Raw genomic sequence first — 10,038 nt, 5'->3', positions numbered from 1 at the left:
GGCTGATACCAAAAGGGTTCATTCCATTTTTACCCTGCCTGTGAACTTTGAGCACAGGAACAAGGCATGCAGGGGCTGCTTTCCCAGCAAGGATGGTTGGAAGAGAAGAAGAAGACATCTGGCTCAAGGGTGCAGGGATAGAGAAAACAAGGAGTGAATCTGGGATGTTGGGGTGGGTTTTATGGAAATGGGTAAATTGTAATTCACATTTAGTGACTGTATGTAACCAACACCAAATTACTGTTAAGGGGCCTTATTCTGATATTTTGTAGATTTGGTGACAGCAGAGGCTGACAGACCCAAGGAGTCAGCTGTGACACTGTGGAACCCCATGGAACAAAGGGTCCGTTGGGATGCTGTGGAACCCCATGGAACCAAAAGTCCATTGTATCAGATCAAGGCCTCGTGGAACCAAGGACAGCATTGCTGACAGTGCGCAAACTTGTGGAGCCATGGGGTAATTGTGACAGTGTGGGGCTGCATGGAACCAATGGTCCATTGGGACACTGCAGAACCTTCTGGAATCAAGGGGATCATGGTATGCTCTGGAACCTCATGGAACAAAGGATCCATGGTGGCACTGCAGTGCTCAGACCATTGTTGACAGTGTGAAAGCTCCTGGAACCAAAAGTCCACAGTGACACAGCAAGGCCTCCTGGAACCAAGGGTCCCTTGTGGCTCTGTAGGGCTTCCCAGAACCAAGGAGACCATTTGGACAATGTGGGACCTTATGAAACCACCTGCCACTGTGACACAGCGGGGCCACATGGACCCAAGGGGCCACTGAGACACTGAGGAACCTCATGGAACCAAAGGTCCATTGTTCCACTGTGAGGCCCTGTGGAATCAATGGGACCATGGTGACACCGTGGTGCTCCATGGAACCAAGGGGCCATTCTGGTTCTGCTTTGCCTCATGGAGCCAAGGGGCCACTGAGACACTGCAGGGCCTTGTGGAACTAAGGCAGCCTTGTGACACTGCGGGGCCCTTGGAACCAAGGCTGCATTGGGAGATTGCAGGGCCTCTTGGAACCATGGAGACCATTATGGCCCTTCAGAACCCATTGGAACCAAGGGGCCATTGTGACACTGCTGGGCCTCGTGGAATCAAGGGGACCACAGTGACACTGTGGAGCTCCCTGACACAAAGGGGACATTCTGACACTGCAGAACCAAGGAGACCATTGCTGTGCTACAGGGCATAATGGAACCAACAGGGCCATTGTGACACAGCAAGGCCTCATGGAACCATGGAGGCCATTATGACACATAGGGCCTCTTGGAACCAAGGGCACAATAGTGACACTGTGGGGCTCCAAGGGACCAAGGCGGGGGATTCTTATAGTGCAGAACCAAGGAGACCATTGTGAGACTACAGGGCCCCATGGAACTAAGGATTCATGGGACACTGTGGGACCCATGGAACGAAAGATCCATTGTGACATTGCAGAGCCTCATGGAACTAAGTGGGGACAATTGTGATTCTGTGGGGCCCAATGGAAGCAAGGGGCCAGTGTGACACAGCTGGGCCTCATGCAGCCAAGGGGCAAGTGTGATCCTGAGGAGCTCAAAAGAACCAAGGGGCCATTGGGACACTCTGCAGCAGTGGAGACCCTGAGAGGCATTCCCTGGGTTAGGGAGACACAAGAAGCTTCCCTGAAAAGCTGTTTGACCCCATTGGCTTCCTCCCCTTGTTCTATGTTCCTCAGCAACTCCCTCCTCATTCCCCCTTGGTCCCCATCTTTGTACTGCCCCGATGGCACTGCTCAGTCCCTACCTCTGGAGATACAGAAACCTGGACTGCCCCCCAGGAGTCCTGCCTAGTGACCCCAAACATCTCACTGCACGGCTGAATTAAACATCTGTGGATACCATGCAAAGGACCTTTTTGCTTTTCTTCCCTGGGCTTTATTAGCAGCTATTTTGGCTGCAGCAATGGTCCATGATGGCAGTGTGGACCCAAGGACACCACGGCGACACTATGGGACCTCATGGATCCAAGGGGCCATTGTGACACTGAGGAACTTCATGGAACCCAGGGTCCATTGTGACACAGCAGGACCTCATTGGAACAGAGGAACCATTGCTGACAGCACAGAAACTCATGGAACCAAGGGGCCATGGTGACACAGCAGGGCCACATGGAAGCCAGGAGAGCAGTGACATTTAGGGACCTCATGGAACCAGGGTCCATTATGACACTGCAGAAACAAGGAGACCATTGTTGATGCTATGGAAGCTCACAAAACCAAGCAGCCATTGTGACACTCCAGGGCCTCGCTTAACCAGGCAGACCATTGTGACACCATAGAACCTCATGACACTAAGGGTTTATTGTGAGACAGCAGGGGCCCATGGAGCCAATTGTCCATTGTGACAATGTGGATCCAAGGAGACCATGGTGACACCATGGAAGCTCATGGAGCCATGGGTCCATTGTGACACAGCAAGGCCTGGTGGAACCTAGGAGACCATGGTGATATCATGGAAACAAGGGTCCATTGTCACAGTCCAGAACCAAGGACACCATTGTGACAGTACAGAACTGTGGAGAGATGGAATGTAGGAAAATAGTGTAGAAGGTAATCTTATCCCCCAAGGAGTTGCAGCTGAACCAATTACTAAAGAATAGAAGTAGGCCCAGATCTTACCAAGCCATACCTGTATCCAGTAAGAGTAAGTGCCACAAAAGAGTGGGATAGCTAGCTGAGTAGAGAGATGGCATTTGTTGGCTGTACTGTGAAGAGAGCTGACATTTGTTGGCTGTGCTGTGAAGAGAGATGGATTTGTTGGCTGTGAAGAAGGAGTCAGATGACTGCTGCAAGGACCAGGGACAGGCAGTGCATAGAGGAGCTGCATTATGATGGAACTTTAAGGAGGTATGAGGCCCTGGAGATATGAAATCCCTTGCACTATAATGACACTAGAATTCGTGTTAAGACAACACAGAGCCTGACGGGACCAAGATTCCATTGTTATACAGTGGAGCTTCATGGATCCAAGGAACCACTGTGACACAGCAGGGCCAGATGGAACCAATGGTCCATAGAGATACTGCAGATCTAAGGAGACCCTGGTGATGCTGTGGAACCTTGTGGGACCACGGGGCCATTGTGACACTGCGGGGCCTGATTGGAACAAAGGACATGGTTGACAGGACAGAAGCTCCTGGAAACTATGGGGCATTGTGAGACTGGAGAGCCTCATGGAACCAAGGAAACAGCTAGGACACCGAGGAACGTTATGGAACCAAGTAGCCATTTTCACACAACAGAACCAAGGAGACCATTGTGACATCATGGAACCTCATGGAACCAAGGGTCCATTGTTACAGTCCAGAACCAAGGAGACCACTGTGACAGTACAGAACTTCACGGGACTAAAATTCAGTTGTTATGCAGTGGGGCTTCATGGATCCAAGGAACCACTGTGACACAGCAGGGCCACAGGGAACCAATGTTCCATAGAGATACTGCAGATCCAAGGAGACCATGGTGATGCTGTGGAACCTTGTGGAACCAAGGGGCCGTTGTGACACTGTGGGGCCTCATAGAACCAAATATTCATGGTGACACAGAGGGGCTGCTTGTGACCACTTGTCCATTGTAAGAGGCAGATCCAAGAGGCCAGGATGACACTCTGGCAGTTCATGGAGCCAAGGGGCTGTTGTGACACACCAAGGCCTTGTGGAAGCAAGGAGAGCATTGTGGCAGTGCAGAACCAAGGAGGCCATTTTGACAGTATGGAACCCAAGGGAACCAATGGTCCATTGTTATACAGCAGGGCCTCATGGAACCAAGGGGCCGTTGTGAAACTGTAGGGAATAATGGAGTCAAGGACACCACTGATACTGAAATCCACTGGAAACCTTCTCACACAGTTTTGAGTATTTGAAAGCAGGTATTCTTTATTACAGCATGCTGGTCACTTGGGCCAATCCTTCCTCCATTCGAGTGCACTGAGCTTTAAATGAACACTTTTTATTACACGCACTGATTATGTATTCATTAACTATCCCCACTTCCTCTGAGTTTATTTGACATAGTTGCACCCAGCATCACAAGTCTTTACATGGTTCTTTGGGGTTTGTCTTCAACATCCAGTGTCCTTTTTAGGTGGCTGTTCTTTGACCCCCTTTTTGAGGCAATATTATTGTTCTGCATAACTTCTATTTTGTCAGCCTTGCAGAGCTGAGATGGCATCCTGCTTGCATTTTGTGTGACTTCTGTTTGCCAGAGGTACAACCTTCATCAGTCTCTCCAAGGCTGGGCTGTTCTGTTCTCCTGTCCTAGACAAGAGTAAATGTTGTTCTGTTCTCCGGTCATTGTCTCAGTGCTTTCCCTGCATGAGGCGTCTGCAACCCCTCAACCTATGGCCCTGGGGTGGGCAAGTGTTCCTGGGGAGCAGGGATGGGACAGATGGGCTGGACTGACCCAAGGGATGTTCCATTCCGTGTCACACCAGGATCAGCATTTACCTGAGAGAAGCGGGGGGCAAGGGGGGTAGGGGATTAATTTCTTTTTAAAGACATTTTTCTTTCAAAACAGCAACAAACCAACAAATACAGAACTCTCTCCTGCCACAAGGTAATTCAATATCTTCTGCTGACTGGAGATTTCCTGCTCATTTTTATTTTTTCTGTTTGTGGTCTTTTCTTTTTGTGGTTGGTTTGTTTGTGGGGTTTTTGTGTTGTTGTGGGTGGGTCCTGCTTTGGGTTGTTTTGGTTGGCTTTGGTGGTATTTTGATTTGGTTTGAGTTTTTCCCTGTTGAACTGCCTTTCTTCTGATGCATAAGTTTTTTCTGCCCTTTCTGGTGGCTTGCTTGGCACCTGATGGCAAGACAAATTTACCAAACTCAGTCATTTTGACCAATTATATTTTGCAGTCACTATTAACTAGAAGAGTTCAGTCACAGACCCCCTGCCATTTGGCAGCATCCACAAAGGAATTGAAAGTGCATTTCATGTCCTTGTAGAGATAATAGAAATCTTCCACAGTGGTGGTCAAGGGCTGGTCACTGAGGGGTGTCACCAGGGCGTGGCTGCCAGGAGGACTCTGTGCCATGGATGACATTTGGCCCTCATTGTTCAGCCAAATTCCCACCCAGCCCATGTTCCACTCCTTCAGCCCAGCTCTCTCCAGTCTGGCTCTGAGGACACCACAGCAGACCCTGTCACAGGCCTGGCTGGAGTCTGGCCACACAACATCCCCTTCTTTTCCCTCCCACTGTGGGTTCTGCAGTCCCTGCCCTGTGCTTCCAGTGCCTGGAATGGCTGCAGGAGGATTTGCCACATCCCCTTCCCTGCTGAGCCTGACCAGCCTGTGACTCTGCCAGTCCCCCTCCCTGCCCTGTTTGGAGACTGGTTCTGTGTCTGCCCTTCCCAAGTGCCCAGGACCCTCTGGGATGGCTCTGGCCTTTCCATGGGCTTTGAGAGAGCTCCCACGGTCACAGTGCCCAGCCTTCTCAACAGCCCTGACACCAAAGGCCTTTTCCACATCCCTCAGTTCCAGGTCAGTGCCCAGAACACAGCACAGCCCTATGCAGGTCCTCAGGGTGGTTCAGAAGGGAGGCAGCTCTGATTTCTCCCCACAGACCCTCACTCTATCCAGTGTCTCTCTGTGCAGTCCATGGCTGCCCTGAGCATTTTTCCTGAAAAATGAAAGTGTGCTTGTACCTAGCATCCTGCCCAGGCATTCAGTGTTGCAGGGAAAATGGCCAGAAGCCCCTTGGCCTTTGGTGGTTCTGCTGAAGCCTTTGTGCTGCCAACGGAGCGGGTGGGCAGGGGCCAGAGCTGTGGGGATCCCTGTGAGAGCGGTGCCTGGAGATGGCCGCAAGCCCTGTGCCAGGCAGGAAGCGCCATCCATGTCCTCCTGCACGTGTGCTGCTGGCTGGATTGCTGAGGGCTCCAAGGTGCCTCTGGATGGGGCTCCTCTGGAGCTGCTGTGGGGCTGTGGCGCTGCTGCCGGGCAGGTTGGCCGGGCTGGGGGAGCCCCTGAGGGGCTGGGGCACTGGGAAGCCCTGAGCAATTGGGTGTCAGAGGCCATAAGCAGCCCTCTGGCAGCCACCTTGATCCTGACAGCCTGCTGCTCTGGCGCTTCCTTAGTGGGCAGTTGGAGGGACCCCCGGGAATCAGACATGGAACCCTGGCCCCGGCCTTTCAGGACTGTGAGGCCAGAAGTTGTGGGGCTGGGCGTGTGCCCTCCCTGTGCTCAAGAATGGAGTCCCTGGCCCCTCAGCCTTAGGCATGGAGCTCCACTGCCTGCCTGCAGAGTCTTGTTCCTGTTGCTGTGGGGGAGGCTGAGCTCTGTGGCTTTGGGCACCATTGAGCCAGAAGAGCAGCAGCTTTGAGCCCAGAGTGGCCACAGAAAGGCCCTCTGGACAAAGGGCATTCCTGACATTGCCAGGGCAGGGACACATGGGAGTGTGATGGGCACCTTCAGGATGCTACGCTGGCTTTGCCCTGGGCCACCTCCCTGTGTGTGCAGGGCTGGCTCTTTGCTTTGCTGTCCTCAGCCTTTTGCTGTCATGCTCCTTTGGCTGCCTGCAGAGAGGGGCAGCCCTATAAGGAGGGTGAAAGGCCCTGTCTCCAACATCTCAAGGGGGAAATGGAACTCTCCCAGCCCTCAGCCCATGCTGTAAGCAGAGCAGAGCCTGTCCCCCAGCTCGGATGGCTTTCTGCCTGCTGCTGGCCCCTGGCCACCATGACCCACTGCACTCGCTCTGAGTCACCTACAGGATGGCTGGTGCCTCTTGATTTGCTGACTGGATGTGAGGGTTACTGAGGGAAAGGTGGGTGTCCCAATGCTGTGGAGACACTGAGCAGACTTGAGGCTTCCCCAGCAGGCTGCAGGTGCCTTATGTGTCACTGAAGGGAAGGCAGATGCCCCGTGTGTGGCTGAGGTGTCATGATGGTCCCTGAATGGCCTGCAGATGCCCTGCATGCCACTGAGGGCACGTGAGTGTCCCTGAGGGGAGGCGGGTGTCTTTCGTGTTCCTCAGTGTCTCTGTCCCTCTGGGAGCCTCTCAGGAACCCCTGGCCAAGCCCAAGTTGGCAGACACCAGGGAAAGCAACCCCAACACGGCCGACTGCAGGGAGACACTTTCTCGTGTCCCGAGGGTGCTGAGGGCAGCTAGGCTGGTCGCCTTTGCAGCAGAAGACACCAGAGACCTTGGTGGAAGATAAAGGGCCGACTCTTAGCAGGGGTTCATCCAAGGTTTTATTCAGGAGCCAGGGGAGCTCCAACACCTTAGGGGGCCTCCTGCTGAGAGCCCCGGGAGATGTGCCAAGGTTACATTTCAAGGGAGGTGGAAACCAAAAGTAGATAACATTTTACCAACCAATAAATGACCCTAAGGGATGGGTACTAAGGGATGGACATTTAGGACAGCGTATAGGACAAGTCTCGGAGAGCTGCCCCTAGCCTCTGGCTAATCACTCGATGTCTTGAATCGAAGCTTCTAGATGAAGGGGATGGGATGCTGAGTGATTGACACAGAGCCAGGGTGGGGATCTGGGGATGATCTCATCAAGGGAGAGGGATTACATAGGTAAAGGGAAAAGGGTGTACAGTCTGGGATAAACTATTTGGGAAAACTATGGGAATACAAAAACCAAACTACTTCAAAGTATTACAAAGTATAAAAACACACTACAACACCTCAGGGTATGTCGTCGGTGTCACTGAGGGAACGTGAGCGTCGCTTGAGGGGGACACGGGCACGCCGCGTGTCGCTGAGCGCACATGCCGCTCGCTGAAGGGACGCCAGGGCCGCTGAGGGGACGCGGGCTCGCCCTGAGGGACACGGCAGGGCCGGGCCAGGCCCCGCCGCGCCGCCGCCGCCCGCTCCCCGCCGCAGGGAGCGTTTCCCGCCCAGCGCGGGCGGCCCCGCCCCGCCGGTCCCCTCAGCCGCGGGCGGGAACTCCGACCCGCTGTGGCCGCCCCTCGGGGCCGGGCGCCGGGCGGCTTCCAGAAGCCGTGGGGGAGCTGCCCTGGGGCTGCCCTGCGCTCATACACACCGAGGAGGATGGGGCAGTGTTGTCTCAGGACTAGGGAGTGTTTCACTTTGCGAGGGGTAAAGCTGCAGTAGCTTAGAGCGAGAGAACACAGCGGGGGAATGCTGGAATTACCTGGTGTCACCTGTAGGGCACGGAATGAACATTTGGGCTATAAAGTGCAGGTAATCACTGGACTGTGAGAATAATGAAATCGGAGGTCATTTGTCGAGTATATGTAGTGGATATTTGCGCAGGAAGATGTGAGGTGATCTCTAGGGGACAAAATGACTTTTGAGGAAAAGTTTGAGTCATTTCTAGAGGACACATAGAGATCATTTTGTGACAAAACCTGAGGTAAATGTTAGGGCAAAGAAAGAACATTTGGGGGGTAAAATCTCAGGTTCTGTGCTTTCCCACTACCTCATCCCATGCCCCAGCAGGGGAGCTTTGCCCTCCCTGTCCCCAGCCAGCCCAGCCCGGGCACCTCAGGGCTGCCCCCACCCTCCTGCTGAGGCCCGGCCTCGAGGGCTTCTGCCGCAGGCCTGGGAGACGCTCTGGGGAAGCGCCCGAGCAGCCGGGGGCCAGGGACAAGGCGGCTGCCTGGGGGCTGCTTGTGGCCTCTGGCACCCAATTCCTCAGGGCTTCCCACTGCCCTGGCTCCTCAGGAGCCTCCTGTGGTTCTTCCAAATGACAGAGGCAATTTAAAGAACACACCACTGGAAATAATGTTCTTATTTTATTGTCAGTATTAGGGAACCACAGTGTAAGATGATACATTCAATAAAAAACGTGCACTTGCTTTTAGTGACAAGCAAAAACAAGCAAGGTAGTGCACCTAAATCAGTACTATAAGAGAGAAAGGAGAGAGATTTAGAAAGAATCATCACCAATTGCCTAAATTGTTTATCATCTTGCAGATCTGCACTTGCTGGGTAGCTGCATTTTGCACCAAGGACTGGAGAACCATTCCCAGTAACTGGGAAAATCCTAGGTCATCCATTCACCCAGAGATGAGGTCTCCAAAATTGCCCCAAAAGTGGATCCAGCTTTTATAGGCCAAAAAGAGCAAGTCAATGTGACTCGATTGTATTTTTAGCCCAGAAACCCCTGCAGCTGATGGCATACTTCACAACCAGCAGGGACACAGCTAGGCCAAAGCCCAGACCTCTGCTGGGAGGGTTTCACCTGAAATACCCTTCAAACAAACCTCTCTTCAAGTCAGTTTGGAAAATTTCTTAAAATGATACATTTCTGGCACCTAACTACACAGGGTTATGTGAAAGTTTCTGAAGCAGCTGCCTTGGAGTCAAAGAGCCAGCATTAAGAGTCCTTGTCATCTATTTGTAGCTAAATCACACTTCAGGGGACTTGAAGGAGTTTGGAATGAGTTAGAGACTGGACCTCTGAGTTTTTTAAATGATGCCATTTCTTTTTCTTATCTTCTACATAGACAGGAAGGGTGAGTTTGGCTCACATCTCCACCACGAGGCTCAGAAGGTCACAAGACTCCTAGTTACAAGACCTTTTAAGGATTTATTGGCCAATAAAACACTGCCAACAAGGATTTTTATCTTTGTCTGGGCTTGAAAAGACAGGTATCTGCTAAGGAAGGCAGGAGTCTCCCCTGAAATGGAAAATGTGAACCCCTCCCACCAAATTGTTATAAGGTTGAAATTAAGGGGCTCTCAGGCAAAGATATGGGAGCAGGAATAACAGTCCTTTGGTAGGGAAAGAAAAAAAAAACAAACAAGAAAACAATGCAGTAATACAAAACAACACTGACAGAGTCAGAATATGGCCTGACGCCCTGTGTGTCAGGGTGTTGGTAGCAGTCCCATTAAATGGTGGCTGCAGTCCTCCTGGAGAGACAGGTATGGTTCTGTTGAAGCACTGATCCTGTAGAAGGGTGGAGTTTTCCTCTGAAGGTCCAGTGGTGGTGTTAATTGGTGTGGTCTTCCTCTGGGATTCCAGTGGGAAAGGTGCTGTGGTGTTCCAACTGTCAGATTATATCCAGGAAAGAATGCTTGGCTCCTCCCCCTGGGC

The sequence above is a fragment of the Fringilla coelebs genome, assembly GCF_963513975.1.
Source record: "Fringilla coelebs genome assembly, contig: SCAFFOLD_30, whole genome shotgun sequence".
NCBI classification, from domain to species: Eukaryota; Metazoa; Chordata; class Aves; order Passeriformes; family Fringillidae; genus Fringilla; species Fringilla coelebs.
Note: the sequence above shows the minus strand (reverse complement) of the source record.